The sequence below is a fragment of the Triturus cristatus genome, chromosome 3_2 (assembly GCF_964204655.1).
Source record: "Triturus cristatus chromosome 3_2, aTriCri1.1, whole genome shotgun sequence".
Lineage (NCBI taxonomy): Eukaryota > Metazoa > Chordata > Amphibia > Caudata > Salamandridae > Triturus > Triturus cristatus.
Genome location: NC_140584.1, coordinates 1,088,819,667 through 1,088,836,960, shown reverse-complemented (window position 1 = coordinate 1,088,836,960; position 17,294 = coordinate 1,088,819,667). Strand labels below are relative to the sequence as shown.

The 17,294-nt window shown below is 49.0% G+C and overlaps 1 protein-coding gene and 1 pseudogene across 4 annotated transcripts in view; both read left to right on the top strand.

Moving 5' to 3' along the window:
- The window catches only part of LOC146859179 (gap junction gamma-1 protein-like), a 136,818-nt gene that overhangs the window by 103,050 nt on the left and 16,474 nt on the right, over positions 1–17,294 (top strand). The gene's annotated exons all lie outside the window — the stretch shown is intronic.
- On the top strand, positions 2,326–3,340 carry LOC146859180 (28S ribosomal RNA; annotated as a pseudogene).

Sequence of the window (17,294 nt, the reverse complement as noted above, 5' to 3'; positions counted from 1 at the left end):
TTACTCGCCTGATCGTCACGCACAGCTCTGCAAAACCCCTGACTTGCAGCATCTCCCATTACTCCCATCAAGTAAAACATATTTTTAGGTCGAGCTTCAGTGCACATGCGCTGCTGCAAGACCAGCTGTATTCATTACAAATGACGTTTATCATGCCTCCTGCTTGCCATTGGTGCAATCCAGTGTTGCTCTTCTTGGCCACTTCCTAACTTGTTTGCTCAGCTGATACTTCACTTCCGTTTACGGCTGAGGAGCACCAGCAAGTACAGGTTCTTTATGCTTGCATTCCTTATCTGACCTTTGGGCGAACTCTTTTTTAAAAAAAAATTATTGCTTTCCGCCGTTCGCGGACTTCTATCGGCACCACCACCCTGTCTGCTTTTTAATTGTTACTATCTGTGACTCCCAAGGCTTTGTTCATAGTGCCTGCACGCACCTCACGGGCAGTGTTCTTTAGCCTGTTGTATTCTAAGTAATTACTGGTGTTTCTTCTCTGAGTGCTCCACATGGGCAACACTTAAAAGAGATGCAAGCATAGCGTGCTAAGCTGTTTGTCCAGGATCACACAATGTTATGACGCGGCGAAGCCGGGCTTTGAATCTGACCTCGCTACTGTCAGTAATGTGCTCTATGTGATACGTGCCTAGCGGTGCCGATTTCTGTAGCTGAATTTCCAATGCTGGTTACTCTGCCATGCGCCCCCCTCACGCTCCTACTTTAGACGCTGCGTCCAGCTGGGGCCTCTGTTAAACTGCACTCCTGTTGGAACATTTCACCTTCCCAGGGAGAACAGTGATACCGGCCCCCCTTACATTCAACACCAAAACCTCAATTCCTGGGCAATCACAGTGCAGCCCCATCATAGCCCTTTATTGAACACCAAGGTCTCAACTTTCCAGGCAGTCACATGGAATTACTGCTGTGCTCCGAATGAGGCGCCAATGCGGGACAGAAGGAGGCTGTTCCCTCTTCACTCGCCGTTACTGGGGGAATCCTGGTTAGTTTCTTTTCCTTTGCTTAGTAATATGCATAAATTCAGTGTGTCGCCATGTCTGATCTGAGGTCGTGGTCGGAAGAAAAACGCCGGAGCGTCGGGGGGAGCCACGACGAGTAGGAGGGCCGCTGCGGTGTGCACGGAAGCCCGGGGCGAGGGCCCGGGTAGAGCAAACAATTTCACATATTTCAGGTGCATGTCCTAAAACCAAGGACATAATGATAAAAAGGCATAACAAAGTGTTGGAAGTGCTAATTGATAGAGCAAAAAGGTGTGGGTGGATGACATACAGGGAACCTCATGTTAAAAATAGTCAAGGCGAACAAAGAGAACCAGATGTAGTGTTCACCAAAAATGGTACTGCTGTAGTGGTTGATGTTTCAATTCGTTATGAAAACTCACAGAATTCCCTTGAATTAGCGTATGAGAGTAAAGTTAAATACTATCAGGATCTATCACAGCAAATCAAAGATCTTACCAAATGTAAAACTGTAAAATGTAATGGCTTTATTGTTGGATGTTGGGTTATTTGGCCTTAATGTAATGATGTTGCTCTGGCTGATCTTGGTCTGCAAATGTCGTTCCCATTCAAGAAGAATGTTTGCCTGACTACTTTAAGGGACACTCTAAAAATGTGCCAAGTATTCATGGACAATTACATTTCAAGCCAAACACTGAGATGTACACTATCGTACAGCACACATGTTACTCTTATAAAAAACTTATTATCACTAATATTTACATGTGCTTCAACAGTTACATAATCGTTTATAGTTGGCACAAGAATTAGGATAGATGTGGATTTTATAGATGTGAATTTTTATAGAGGTGTATTTTCTAACTAGAAGTGCAATTTATAGATGTGTATTTTTTAAGATGTGTGCTTATATTATAATAATGTAGATACAAATGTGTACATCATGATTATTGAAATGTCTGGAATGAAAAATAGGTCTCAAGTAATTACATACACATAGTCACTACATATTGCATTGATTATTGATGTCCTGCTAAACAGGACTGTTTGTAGACCATTTTATATTGTTGGAATAGTACTGCAGGGTGTACTATCTCTGGCCTATACGTGACCCCAGTTCCAGTGAGGACAGCTTAAAGTGTGGCTGTACTCCGGAGCGAACAAATGTTGTATTGTTGGAAGCAAAACCGATTTGACGCTGTTGGGCAGCATAATAACCCAGAATGAACCACCGCGAGGTGGTACAGATAGCCAAATGCCTCATCTAATTAGTGACGCGCACAAATGGATATACGAGATTCCCACTGTCCCTACCTACTATCTCGCAAAACCACAGCCAAGGGAACGGGCTTGGCAGAATCAGTGGGGAAAGAAGTCCCTGTGGAGCTTGACTCTAGTCTGGCACTGTGAAGAGACATGAGCGGTGTAGGATAATTGGGAGGCCCTCGGGCCTCCGGTGAAATAACACTACTCTTATCATTTCTTCACTTACCCGGTGAGGCGGAGGGCGAGCCCTGTGGGGCTCTCGCTTCTGGCTGCGATCCGCTCCGGGAACAGTGGCAGGTGGGGAGTTTGACCGGGGCGGTACACCTGTCAAACGTTAACGCAGGTGTCCTAAGGCGAGCTCAGGGAGGACAGAAACCTCCCGCTGAGCAGAAGGGCAAAAGCTCACTTGATCTCGATTTTCAGTATGAATACAGACCGTGGAAGCTGGGCCTCATGATCCTTCTGACTTATTGGGTTTCAAGCAGGAGGTGTCAGAAAAGTTACCACAGGTATAACTGGCTTGTGGTGGCCAAGCATTCATAGCGACGTAGCTTTTTGATCCTTCGATGTCGGCTCTTCCTATCATTGTGAAGCAGAATTCACCAAGCGTTGGATTGTTCACCCACTAATAGGGAACGTGAGCTGGATTTAGACCGTCGTGAGACAGGTTAGTTTTACCCTACTGATGATGTGTTATTGCAAAAGTAATCCTGCTCAGTACTAGTGGAACCGCAGGTTCAGACATTTGGTGTATGTGCTTGGCTGAGGAGCCAATGAGGCGAAACTACTATCTGTGGGATTAGGACTGAACGTCTCTAAGTCAGAATCCCCCCTAAACCGTAACGATACCTCAGTGCCGTGGAGCTTTGGTTGGCCTGGGATAGTCTGCCTCTCTCCGGGGTCCGGCACGTAGAGCCGATCGCTTGGGGACCGGAGTGTGACGGAAGGGGGCTGCCTTCATCGCCCTTAGTGCACCACGTGTTCGTGGGGCACCCGGTGCTACATCATTCGTAGACTACTTGATTCTGGGTCAGGGTTTCGTAAGTAGCAGAGCAGCTACCTCGCTGCGATCTATTGAAAGTCATCCTCTGAGCCAATCTTTTGTCTCTCCGTGCGTGAGCGCCCGGGTACGCCCTCCTCCACCACACCCAGGGGTGGGTCCCTCTGCCGCCGGGCCGGCCGGAGGGACACAGAGGGGTTAACGCAGGCCTGCGGGAGGCTGCCTCCACCACGTGCCTTCCAGCACGGGGGCCTCCCCCTCCCGTCCCTGCCCAATCGGGGTGCGGGGACGGGGACGGGGGCCACCATCCCCCGCGGGTCACCAGGATGACCAGGTGGCCTGGGCCGGCCAGGCCTGCCCTTCCTGCTGCTCCCACGCAAGTCTGGCAGGGAGGTGAGGAGCAGCCCCGGGGAAGGAGCCTCCTGAGCGGCTGCCTCGGAGCGCCTGGCCACCCTCGCCGGACTGCAAGGGCGACTGGGCACGGCATCCTCCCAGGCCACCTGGGGGCTGGGTAGTCCCGGGCCATCTGGTGGCATGGCTGCGCGACCAGATGGCCCTGCGGGTCAGGTGACCAGATGGCCCTGCGGGCTGGGTGAACAGATGCCCGGCCTAGCTCCAACTTTTGTCCTTCCTCAGAGTTCTGTAAGCCCTTAGTGGAGGCTTAATGGTCGAGAAAAATGGGCTCCCCGAGAAGACCGTCGTGGAGACGCCGTGGCCTGGGCTTAACCCTCCTTGGTTCCAGCCGAGGGTCTGGGTGCTGGGGACAGAGGGTCCACCGGGGGCCCGGGGAGTCTCTCCCCGGCCTGGCTAGGGTTTGGAAGCTGGGCCCGGGCCTGGGGCTCGAGCTCCATCCGGCGGGCTCCGGTGTGCGGGAGCCCCCATCCTGCAAGCCAGCCGAAGGTCTGGCCGTTCATCGGCACCAAGGGAGGCTCTCCCCGGCCTGGCTTGGTTTCGGGAGCAGGGACCGGGCCTAGGGCGTGATCTCCGCCCGGCAGGCCATGGGGTGCTGGAGAACCCCCGTCCTGCTAGCCAGCCAACGGTCCGGGTGCTGGGGACCTGGTTCCACCGGTGCCCGGGAAAGCTATCCCCGGCCTGGCTAGGGTTTGGAAGCTGGTACCTACTGGGCCCGGGGCTTGGGCTTTGTCCGATGGGCCCCAGGGTGCGGGAGCCCCCGTCCTACAAGCCAGCCGAGGGTCTTCAGCCCTTGTTTTCGACCAAATGATACACAGTTCCAAACGACTGGACTGAGTACGATGCCTGCTACGCGTTCGTTGGAGTCCGACCTCTGGCCCGGGATCCCCGGCTGGGTCCAAAGGGCCCTGCCGGGCCCCAGGGTTGGGTGCTCCAGCCCAGGGCCCTGTCCCCCAACCTGCTGCCCTGCCAAAGGTCTGGGACGGGGTTCCGTTGTGCTCGGGGTGCTTCCATCTGCTCGGCTGGGTTCAGGGGCCCAGGGGAGGGCGGCCTCCCCATCCCGGGCTCTGTCTGGAGTGGCCGGGGAGGCTCCCCCTACGCCTCTGGGACTGGGATCCCCGGCTGGGTCCAAAGGGCCCTGCCGGGCCCCGGGTCAGGTGCTCCAGTCCTGTGCCCGTCCCCCGGCCTGCCGCCCTGCCAAAGGCCCGGGATGGGGTTCCGTCATGCCCGGGATACTCCCTCTGCTTGACTGGGTTCAGGGGCTTCCAGGGGCCCGGGGATGGCGGCCTCCTCGCTCCGTGCTCGGTCCAGCCGTATGGCAGGGTGCCCGGGACGGGGTCCGGCGGGCCAGGGGAGGCTCCCCCTGCGCCTCTGGACCTGGGATCCCCGGCTGGGTCCAGGGGCCCCGCCTGGAGCCTCTATCTGCTCGACTGGGTTCAAGGGGGCCCCGGGAAGGGCGACCTTCCCACCCCGGGCTCTGTCCTCGGTCCTGCCATGTGGCAGGATGCCCGGGACGGGGTCCCGCAGGCCCGGGGAGGCTTTTCCTGCACCTCTGGGCCCTGCGATCCTTGGCTGGGTCCAGGGGCCCCGCCGGGCCCTGGTCGGATGCTCCAGCCCTGGGCCCTGTACCCCGGCCTGCCGCTCCACCAACGGGGGTCCGTCGGTCCCTTGCGGGCCTCCCCTGATTCTCCTGCTTGTCAAGGTGACCGCGGGCCGGATGGGCCCATCGGCTCCTCCTTGGAGCCCCCATGGCTGAGGCCCCGGGTCTCTGGACCCCCATGCCCTGTTGCCCACTCATTCTTTCGTTGGGGCACAGTGCGACCAGATGGCCTCGACTTTCAAACCCGGCCATCTGTTTGCACCTATCCCCTCGGCCATCTGGTCGCACCTATCCCCTCGGCCATCTGGTCGCACGCAATGCTTTCCAATGGGGTGACCAGATGGCCGGGCTACCCTGGAAGTCCCTATGAGGGCTCATTTTCCTCCCCGATCCCATCCAGGGCTCCAGGAGGTCAGCAACGTCCGTGCCTTGGGTCCCCTCAGTCCCGCGGTGCACACGGCTTACCAGAAAGGGGGGGAGGGGGTACCCTTCCTCTGGATAGCTAGGGACAGGGTACTCCGGAACCCCTCTCGGCCAGGCAGTCCTCAGCCGGCATCTGGATGGGCCAGGATGTTACCCAGGCCAGGGAGCCATCCCTTGGGCAAACGTGTGGTGTGGTGCCTGGGGCATGAGGAGGCATCTCCTGTGCCCGGGAGCCCAGACGAAGTCCAGGGGCCCCGGGCTCAGTCTCCCAGCCTGCCGCTCCACCAGGGGGCATGAGATGGGGTTCCGCCGGGCCCGGAGACACTCCATCTCCTGAGGTCCCCAGGGAGGGCGGCATCCACACCCCAGGCTCTGTCCTCGGTCCTGCCGCGTGGCAGGGTGCCCAGGACGGGGTCCCGCAGGCCCGTGGAGGCTTCCCCTGCGCACCCAGGCCAGGGAGCCCCAGCTGGGTCCTTGGGCCCCGCTGGGCCCTGGGTCGGTTGCTCCAGCCCTGGGCCATGTCCCCCAGCCTGCCACTCTGCCAAAGGCCCGGGACGGGGATCCGTTGTGCCCGAGGAGGCTTCCCCCACACCCACGGAGAATAGTTTTGCGATTCTCTAAAACATCGCAAAACTATTCTTTGATACATCTGGCCCATTGACACTAATGGTGGATTTGTTCAATGCTGCTAATTCAGCTAGGCTAAAAGGATTCTCTCCAGATCCCTCCTCTTCCTGTTCTATCTCTCACACAACCAAACACAATCCTTGTCTTATATCTCTGTCTTGTGATGTGGTGCGGACCATTATGGCCGTAGCCCGGAGGGGTGTTAGTGGACCTCCCCCTTGAGTTATACACAGGTGGTCACTCTCGTGACGATTGGGGGTGGGACTATTTACACAATAAAGGCTCCTGGTGTGTAACCAGGATGGGAACAGAGTATTTCCCACGTACTGGTGATTGCTTACTCGGCGGTTGATGATCCTTGGACTCAACATTTTGGCGATGAAGTGGGTGTTCCTGTGCTTCCTGGTGGTTTCCTGCCGTGGTCCATGTCTGGGCTACGGACAGTGTGGAGCACGCTTCGGGGGGTCTTCGGTCCCTGCGGTGGCATCCAAGTGCCGGCTGCTTCTTTTTTCTTGGTGCTTCGCAGCTGCTGTTTGGGCTCGGTCGGCCCCGTTTGTTGCTGGGGGTGTAGCCTGCTGGTGGGGCGTGACTTCAGACCAAATTGCATATTGTGTTGTGGTGATACAAGATACACATAGTGCTTGTACAATCTGCATTTGTGGTGATACAAGATACACATAGTGCTTGTACAATCTGCATTGAGTGACCTTCAAAGCTGATCTCAGTAGCTCCATGAGTGGAGCATATTTTGACTCCAGTGGAAAGATAATAAACATTCAGTGGAAGAGATGTCCTGTAAGTCAGGAAGAGTGGAAATACCAGATGTAATCCTTTTTGCAATTGGAACAGGAGGGAACAGATGCATCAAACATGTAATATAGCATTAAATACCTCCTTGTAGACAAATAAAGCCCCACGCCTTTTTTGTAGGCCACAATGGTCACCAGCTAGGTTTTAGAGGTGTGTACCTGTACACCTGATTCCACCAGGTACATCATAAAACAACATGCCATTAACACACAACAGTTATGGGGGGTGTACTGTGTCCGGTAACATAACATGCACTCACTCTTATATTGGGAACTGTAAATGTGTTTTTTTTTTATCAGCCATCCAAACATCCAGGAAGTCTGAAAAGAGGTTCAAGTTGGCAAAGCTTAGCTCCCCACAAACCCGTAGTCACTGATTTGCAGTATTAGAGCAAGAAGGAGGATCCTTCCGTTGTCAATTATTAGGTCTAGCCTTTGAGAAAGCTGAGCGGTCTCCTTCAGAGAGGTGCAGGATGTCCATATAGCAGACTGGGGGAAGTCTGGTTAGGGTCACGGTGATGACTCTAGGTTGTGTTTGATCTTTTGAAGGATTCTCTGAACTATAGCAGTTTGAAGAATAAATATACAAATCTCAACAGACTTCCTAAATCAGTGGTTCTTAACATATTGACTTATTTATTACTGAAACCTGGGACCCCCGCTCTGAGTCAATACTGGAAGCCGGGGACCCCGGCCAAGGCATTTTCAATGATCTGTGCCACAAAATAATACACAATAAATACAGAAACAAGCATTCATCAAAGACATACACAAATAATGAATTATTTTATTTAAAAAACAAATATTAGAAATATCATAATGGCTTTTTTTTTTATTTTCAAAAACCTTTATTGAACAAAATTGCATAGGAAAGATACAAAATTGCACCAAATCAGAGTACCATGTACATGAATACAATTGTATTCAGTGAGGTTGACCTAGAGTACATATCGTTGAAAAGAAAAGCATAACAGATGTAGTGTAAGAGCACCTAGTGGGACGAGTGACGGTGAAAGGCACGGGTACGAGGGGAAGAGATGGAACCAGCTGTAGAGAGTAAGGGCAGGGGACGAGCTACTCAATGACCTTCATCGGCGGTCGCCGCAGTCGGAGCGCCGGCAGGGAGCGCGGGAGAGGTCACTGTACTCTTGGAATTACGGCTTAGAAGGTAAGACACAAGGGGGCCCCATATGTCGAGTGGACAGGATCTAGGAGGCATGAGGTCCCAGAATTCGGACAGGAGAGTCTGGCAGCGCAATGCATCCTCAAGCCAAAGGGCGAACTTGGGCGCGGGTTTGCGGCCCCAGCACATAGAGACCCTACGCCGCGGAAGGACCAGAAGCATGACGATCAAGCGGCGGGAGGCATCTGGGCAAAATTTAACAAAGTCTAAGAGGCAAAGCGGAGGATCGGGCTGGACCAGTGACGAAGTTATCTCAGAAATAGCGGCACAGACCTCACGCCAGTATGCGGAGACCCGGGGGCACAGCCAGGCAAGGTGGAAGAAGTCCGCCACAGGTGCAGAGCAGCGCAGGCATCTATCATTGGGAATAAGTCCTATCTTGTGCAGTTGAATGGGAGTCCGGTAAAGCCTGTGTAAATATTTAAAATGAATAAGGCGCATACGATAATTTGGGGACAGGCGCGTAATCTGATTGCAACAATAAAGCCAGTCAATTTGAGAAATTTCCGAAATATCATAATGTTTAATTTTATTGGAAAGTTGGAGCTTTTCCAAATTCAATTGAGGTCATTCATCATCCATACTATATTCTGTTTGATGCACTTGCTGCTCTCATGAATAAATCTGAGGATAAAAACTTAATGTTTAGCCTCGAATGTCAAATTCCTTCACATTTACAGAACGTTTTAAATGTTACATTTCGCTTCTTTCTTTATATACACTTTGTTAATACTATTTAATTTTCTAAGCTGTCAAAGACCCCCTGAGTAGTTTTCTTGGACCCCCATGTGTCCCTGGCCCATAGGTTAAGAACCACTGACCTAAATCATTTGCCACTCGTAGGGTGAATGGGAAAGACTACTGAAGCAATCTCTTCTCTATTTAAGTTCCTTTAGATTTTGGAACCATAAGAATGACTATTCTATGGGAGATGCCCCATTTCTATAGACAGTTGGCAGAGTTGTCATGAATCATTGACCTTATTTAATGAGGGCCATGGTGATATTATTATATACTATAACCATTCTGAACCAAACCTTTGCATGGAAAGCCTTTGAAAGGATGAATGGCTTGAATTTCAACAGGTTTATTGGAAGGGGTGTGTCTAATATGTCCCATTAAAGGTTTATGAACAGATGCCCTCAGTGGGCTCTTTATTCATTCTGAAGTGAGTTCACAGTTACTAACATTTGTGGTGGTGGTAGGCTAATGGGGCACCTTACGAGCAACTTTGGGTTGCGGGTCTACGACTGCAGAAATGTATTTATTTGGAATAGGTCTGTGCTAGATGTCCAAGTAATTGATCCCATTATTCTGTCCGATAAATCTAAAAAAAAAGAACCATCTCTTTATAGGAGGATTGAAGTCTTATGTCCCTGGACCAATCAGACCATAATGGAGGTGAGCAGTAGACCTCTTTCTGCAGGAGAAATTACCTGTGTCCGGATCCAAATTGGAAGCATCCACCTCCCAGGACATAGCCCTGAGCAATTTGGGAAAGGGCAGTGATGGGGTTTTGCAGCCACGAATAGGGCAAGTATATCTGTGAATACATTCTAGCCTATACTGACCAAAAAGTAGCCCCTTTTACTGATAATACTGATACTTACATGATGAGCCACATGAACTTTGATCCAGACCAATAGACCTATGGAATTATGCACCATGCTGATCTATATTGGATAATCAGTTATGGGTTCTGAAGTGCTACCGGAGCTTGACCTGAATTAATATCCTGAACTTTCAAAAGAGGTTCAGACAATATAAATCAAGAATTGAGCAGTGTCCACATCCTTGCTTTTTTGCTAACTAGTAATATGAGTAGTAGCTCTGCTGTCTACCTGAAGGTGGAAGCACCCTTTGTCTCCAAAAATAGGGACCTTTCCACTTCTTTCTGAAAGAGTCAGGGGTTGCCTTAATCAGTTTGCTAAGGGAGTTGAACAGTGTAATTAATCATTCCTCACCAACAGCAGTGTCCAGGAGCAAGCATCCAGGAGACGGATGTGATCTATCTGAATCCAGTGACGGTAGTGAATGGAGAGCCTCTCACTGGGAGGGTATAATATCTCCTGCAACTGAGTAGCCATTTTGAGGTTTTAGCCTCTATTGAACGAATTGGGCTAGCTTAGGTCTTGTCCTGAAGTATTTTGCTTTGGTCTGTTAAGTCAAGGAAGAATAATGAAATGTAAGGTCTGGAGTCTTGGAGCATAGCGTAACTTTCACCCTGAAGGACTTAAAGGTCTGAATACGCGGACCTTTGTTTGATTGGTACCACTTGAATGGAACTCACAATTTAACTAAAACCATAGCCACCTTACCTAGCGCATCCTATTTGTAATATTGCAACTTCAACCAGGCCTTCTGGGGCACATAGAGCACATATTTAATAGTCTTATCAGAAATGTCTGTGAGGTCCTGGACATCCGTTGCTTTGCCACAGTTGGCTTTTTGCAAAGATTGAGCAATAATTTATTTCACTTCTGCATATTTTAGGGAACAATGGAGGAGTAGTAATCAAATTCTTGAGAAAGTGAAAACAGAAACTCACTAACATTGCATTGCTGTTAGCCTGTTGAAGCTAACAACAATTGGAGTGGTTAGCACTTGTGTGTCCTTCTTCCTATGTTCATGGTGGAGGTCAATGCTTTCCCTTCAAGAGAGACTGGCACTAGCAATACAGACTGTGCTGGAACATAGGGGTTTTCCTGATACAGATATTTTCATCCTTGGAACATGTACTTGTTATCAAGAGGTATTGATTGTTTGCAGAGCTTTTGTGTTTATTTTGTTACATGAAGCTTCATAAAAATTAAGGATTTAGGGGAAAAAGAGGCAGCCTCATCAGCTGAGATGTCCTCATTTTCAGGAGAGGTGCCAGGTCTGAATAAGCAGCACTTCCAGAGGATTCGCTGGGGGATGACACGACGGACAGCAGGTGCAAGGCCCGCATGGAAACAAAGCCATGGGACTATGGGACCTGAGAGTGCCAGTGCCATTAGAGTAATTATAGACAACAAAAGGTCCCTTAGGGGCAAGTAAAAATAGAGAAGGGAATCAATAAGGACCCAATCAGTGCTTATTTTTAAAGACTTGTCCAGCCGGACAGTGGACATAAATTTTACTGATATAGTAATTAAGCAGCAGTTACAAAGAGAATTCGCAAAGTTGGACACAAGCCTGTGTTCCGTACAATAAAATAGGGAGAAAACATAAACAACAAACAAGGTTCAGGCAAAAGAATGTTTGTTACAATTGGCAGGGAATGGAAAGTAAACTTAACAAACATTACATAGGACACCCTTATGTATAAAGCATAGTATAGTTAGGAACATATAGGGTGTGTACAAGTGTCGACGGCGTTTCGATCCTACACACGCAATATTAGGATCATCATCAGGACAACATTAGTAAGGCCTGTACAATTTAACCGGGATCAAAAGGGAGAATGCGTAGACCGCGGTCCGGGTCATAGAGGCTGGATGGAATTAGAAGTACAATGGAGAGAGTGCGGCAATCACAAGACTTGAGAGGCCGTGTGGAAGGGGCTCGCTGCAAGCCGCGTCAAAACACGTGGACAGGAAAATTAAGGAAATCCAGAATTAGTACGCGATGAATGGATACAATTACCAGCAGTCGGCAAGGTCCGCGACTGGTGGAAGCAGCTTCAAGGGGCTTATCCCGATCCGCGGCAATGCGCGAATACGGGGTGATTTTAGGAATCCGGCAGTGCGGGAGCAAGGTTGCTCCTGCACTGAACCTTGTTTGTTGTTTATGTTTTCTCCCTATTTTATTGTACGGAACACAGGCTTGTGTCCAACTTTGCGAATTCTCTTTGTAACTGCTGCTTAATTACTATATCAGTAAAATTTATGACCACTGTCCGGCTGGACAAGTCTTTAAAAATAAGCACTGATTGGGTCCTTATTGATTCCCTTCTCTATTTTTACTTGCCCCTAGGGACCTTTTGTTGTCTATAATTACATGATTCCCATGGTCCCAGGCCGACCTTATATGGGTGCTCTTGTTGTAAATTAAATATAGTGCCATTAGAGTATGCACTGCAATTTCTGTTGTGGAGACTGCTAGAACATGACTCAGTGTTTCATCAACCAGTATTAATGCTGGCAGAACCCAGATGTTTGGGGACCTAGCCTGATAAAAGGTTCTCATGGCATTCAAAAAAACCTATTCCGGAAAAAACAATAACAAACAAAACCTCTGCCTGGATCAGCCATAACTTTAATTTCCGGGTTAACCTGTTTCTCTGGATGGTTATAGTAGGCGGACTAATCTATGATTTCCTCCTTCGAAACAGTCATGTCAGGCAGGGACAGCCTCACCAGATATCCAGAGTGTATCAAAGAATTACTGCCCCAAGGTTTTTGTGAAGACCCATTGATATGTTTCCGCCAACCAAGAGGTAGGATAATAAATCCACATGCTCCTCAGTCTGTACATGTACGGTAGAAACAGGTGCACCTGCCCAGCCAAACTTACTAGACGATCAGTGAGGTTATCTACATAGGTGACAATAGGTAGAATTATTTCACAGCACTTTGCTTCTTTCTATGCCTATTATACACATATGAATTGTTGACCATAGCTCAGAACTTCAAGGAACTCCTCTTCTTCCACTTCTTTTTGTGGTCTGGCCATTTAATCACAGACTCAGTGATCATCTTCTCAGTACAGAGCTGCAATGGTAGAATGGTGCTAGACCACTGTGGAAGAAGAGGAGTCAGGATGAGGCCTGGCCATGCCTGGATCGCAGTGAACAGGAAGGAACCCACAGGAGAACTTGACCATATTGGATAAGTGTCTCTGGGTTCCTCGGTTTGGCATTGTTTTGTCTCTGGTTTTTGCTTTTGGCCTAGGGAGGTAGGCCCGGGTGATGCTTCTGATGGCCTTGTAGATGATACAATCATTCTTGAACATTATTCAGGCTTGGAAAGAGAGTCAGCACAGTTCCTCTAGCATGGGCGAGATGTGACCACATTTCTTTTGGCCCTTGATGAGATATGCCACAGTCTGTGTAATGCCTTTGTTTACCTGGTGTTATGTTTTTTAAGGAAGTGGGGGAATCCAAGTAATTTTGCAGTGTCAGCCAGCTCGAGGGTGAAGCTGACTAGTTTCAGGTCAGCAAAACCTGCTTGGAACCATGTCTCCCGGTGTCTGCCACATTGTGCATGCAAATGCACAACATGCCTTTTTTACATTGCGGTGGGTGCTGCTGACAGCACCAACCGCCGCAATGTAACAAATGCAGGATGCGCCCGCCAGTGTGGTGGGCGCATCCTAATTCCAATCGCGGGACCGCCGCACATATAGCGGGCGGTCCCATTTGCCGTTACAGTGGCGGGCGGACAAATCGTAATAGACCCCTTAGTTCTCATATTTAGCAGAGTGTGATGTGCTGGCAGAGTAAGAGTATTGACGAGTGGAGGGCATGGGATGCAAAATGTCAGAAAGGGAAATGAGATGGTGCAGATACAGCGTTGTGGTGGAGCAAATAGCATATGTGAATAATTCATGAGTGGATGCAAATATTAATTTGTTGGAGAAGCACTGTTTGTAATATCTATTGCAAAATTAGACACTGGAAATGCAAAAGTGGTCAAAATCCATACGATTACAAAATTATTTTCTTTTTCAGCTGCATCAAAACACAAATCAGATGCAGATACAGTTGGTTATCCGTGCCCAACCAGATCCTGGGCAAAATATACAAAGTCAAGGATAGTTCCCTACGAATATGACCATAGCTTCAGCGATACAGAAAAACATGAGATATAAAAGGCGATCTAATCCAGGGTACCGGCAGAACCCATTTATTCTGTATAATGATTGTCCTCAGTTTTCACCAGAAACTAATTCACAATGACGGTGCCTGAGGGGGGAGGAGGATTGCATGCATGGTAAACTTCTAGAGGTAGACCAAAGTTGTGAATGGCTACCCCGTATTATTTGAAATTGATACTGGTGCTAACCGCTTTGCAGTTAGTTCTGGGGAGATCCCAAATCTGCACCTTCCCCCAAGTTGTAAGCATTAGCAGTAGATTGTTAATCAGGTTATGGCAGATGTTACAGTTAAAATAGGGTACATGAAGGATAACCACCAATTCATATTATGTGATTTGAGTGCTATTTTACTTGACAGACTTACTTTGCTAATGAACTGCATGATTTATTGCTGCCGCTGAAACTCACAATAAGAATTCAGTTATTAAAATCAATTAACCAGACAAACAAGAGTTCAGTTGTTCCTAGTTCTTACTGAATTTAAGCAGTCTCTAGATTTAAGACATGCGGTCAAAGAAGAGGTATAGGATTTCACAAGTAAATAAATAGGATTGATAAAAAGTGCAAAATCTGCCGGGATTCAGGTAAAAACCAGTGCTGCTTTTACTAGATTAAGGCAACATGGACTTTCAAAAAAGCAGAAGAAGGAATGAAGCCCAACCAAGAAAGAATTATAGAACAGGGTCCTCAACGGGTGTTTGGTGGTCCTAACACTACTCCGGTGATGGGCAATAAAAAAGGCGTATGTTATTCTTCCCCTGGGGGTTATGGGAAAGGAATTTTATTTTCTCTGTTGTTGAGGCTGCTGTGAATAAAGTGAAGAAAGGATATAGCATAATCCTCGCCTCTGTGTCCATAATAGAATTGAAAAGTTTCCGCTACTAAATCTAGGACATTTTACACTGTGAAGGATATCCTAACTGGGCATAATAGAATGTATCAATGATGTTTGAACTAAGCACTATAGAAAACGATTGGGCTGTTGTAAGTGAACTTAATAAAAAAAATGTGCTAACAGGTCATACAGGAATCTGCGTACTCATACTATGTAGTGATGTGCTAAGTAGACAAAATGGAAATACACCATGCTATATGTAATGTGTGTATCAGAAACTGGCCAGGATATAACGGAAATTTGCTATGCTGTACTTCATGTGCTTACTGGAAATTCGCTATGCTGTACTTCATGTGCTAACTGGAACATGACGTGCTAACAAGGCATGATGGAAGCTGTTCATGATGCAATCACTGGCCATAAAATTTGTGGTTATTAGATTTAATTGTACTTCAAGAATTTGTGCTGACTGGTTGTGTGTTGGATACTGGGAACCATGTGCTGATTGGATATACCAGTAAATGTCAATGTTTGCTAAGTGAGTGCAATAAAAAAATGCCATGATGGGATAACTGTCCTCACAAAACAGTAACCAGTGATGGAAAAATCTTAATGACTATATGGAACAATTTAAGTGGCACATTAGAAGAGCCAGAGCAGCAGACTCAGAGGACCCGTCGGAGCCGGACGAAGTCAGGACTGACCCCTGCGTATGTCTCAGCCGTGCTCCCTTAGAAGTTAACAGCAGGCTGCTGGCAACCCACCACATCAACTACGGGGCCCTCGAACACGTGATCGCTGAGACCTCCTTGCTGCTCCTTGCTCCCTTGCCCGGTGTCTCGCGGCCGGAGCCACCAACCAACACCGTCACCGCCAACCAATCAAAGCGCCTGGAGGCACTTAACAAGAAACAGCGGTGTCCCGCTATCAGCTGCTCCTTGCTCCCTTGCCTGGTGCCTCGCACCCGGAGCCGCCAACCAATCAAAGCGCCTGGAGGCGCTTAAAAAGAAACAGCGGAGGTTGCGACCTATTGGTACTACACTCCAGAGCGCTTAAACGCTATGGACCGGACGAGGGACGCAAATTGTTGGAGGGGCTGTGGGCAGATAGGCACCTTGACCCATTGACTCTGGTAGTGTGAGTATGTCCAGCCATACTGGTCCCAGGTGCTCGATGAGGTGGACAAGCACTTTAATACTGTGATACCGCGCTTCCCGGCGTACACACTGTTGGGCCTCCCAAATCCTCTGACCTACCCACTTAAATCGCGTAGGGGGCAGCAGATAGCCATAGCGCTGGGCTCAGCGACACAAAACATACTTATTCATTGGCGCACTCCCAACACTCCAACTTTCACGGGATGGTTATATCGGTTGTGGTATGTCCTAGGCATGGAAAAGCTCACGCTAACGCTGGCGGGGGAGGGCTCCAAATATGGAGAGCTGTGGAAACCCTTTTTGGCGCTGTTGTCCTCCGAATTTCGGGAGGTCACTTGTCCCCGCTATCTACGCTTGCTGCGTTTATCCAAAGAGCAGAAGGAAGAGTAGGGCTCAAGACTTGCAGAGGCAGCGGGGGGGGGGGAAGAGACAGATGGACGTGGAATGTGGGGAGGGAGTGGGGAGGGAGTGGGGGGGGTTAGATCTTTTTTGTTAAACGGCACCTTACTGGAACTCCTTATGGCATTTCCGGGGAGGGCAAAGTCTGGCTTGGATTTTAAGCATAGGGGTAAGGGGCCCGCCCACTCTTTTTGGACACGCAAGGTGTTGATAATTTCCTTTGTTGGTGTTTCTCTGTGTGTTTTGAAATGTCAATAAAAGATTTAAACCATAAAAAGAAACAGCGGGCTCACGCAGCGCGGGACACGTGCGGGTGAAGGGCAGGCCCGTCAACGCCCGGAAGAGGCTGGGCTGGGCCACCTCTCAGAACTCCGATATGTCTTAAGGTACTGTTACGAATCTTAGTATAAATGTATGCAGTTTTATACAGCTAATACTGCTATATCCAGCTGCCCACACCAACTTTCTTTTTTTTTTTTTTCTTGGTTTGTTTGTGAGACCTTCTCGGTGCAGATGTTGTTTTTATCCAGTCATTTAATTGTGTTTAAAGGGCCACGCTTTGTGGCGCTAGTTAGAATGAGCAAGCACAATGATGTGGCGGGTACCCTGGATGCTTTTATCATTAGGGCAGAATCGATGGTTTCACATGAAATCGAACTTACCGAGAGGCGTTTATCGTTGGAGCCTGACTCCCTGGAAAGGCGTTTATCGTTGGTTTCCCTAATGCCTTGTGACGCTTCACCATCTGATCTTCTCCCTGTTGTTTTAAATCAACTGAAGCCATTACGCGAAAGTGGTACTCTTCCTTTGGTCC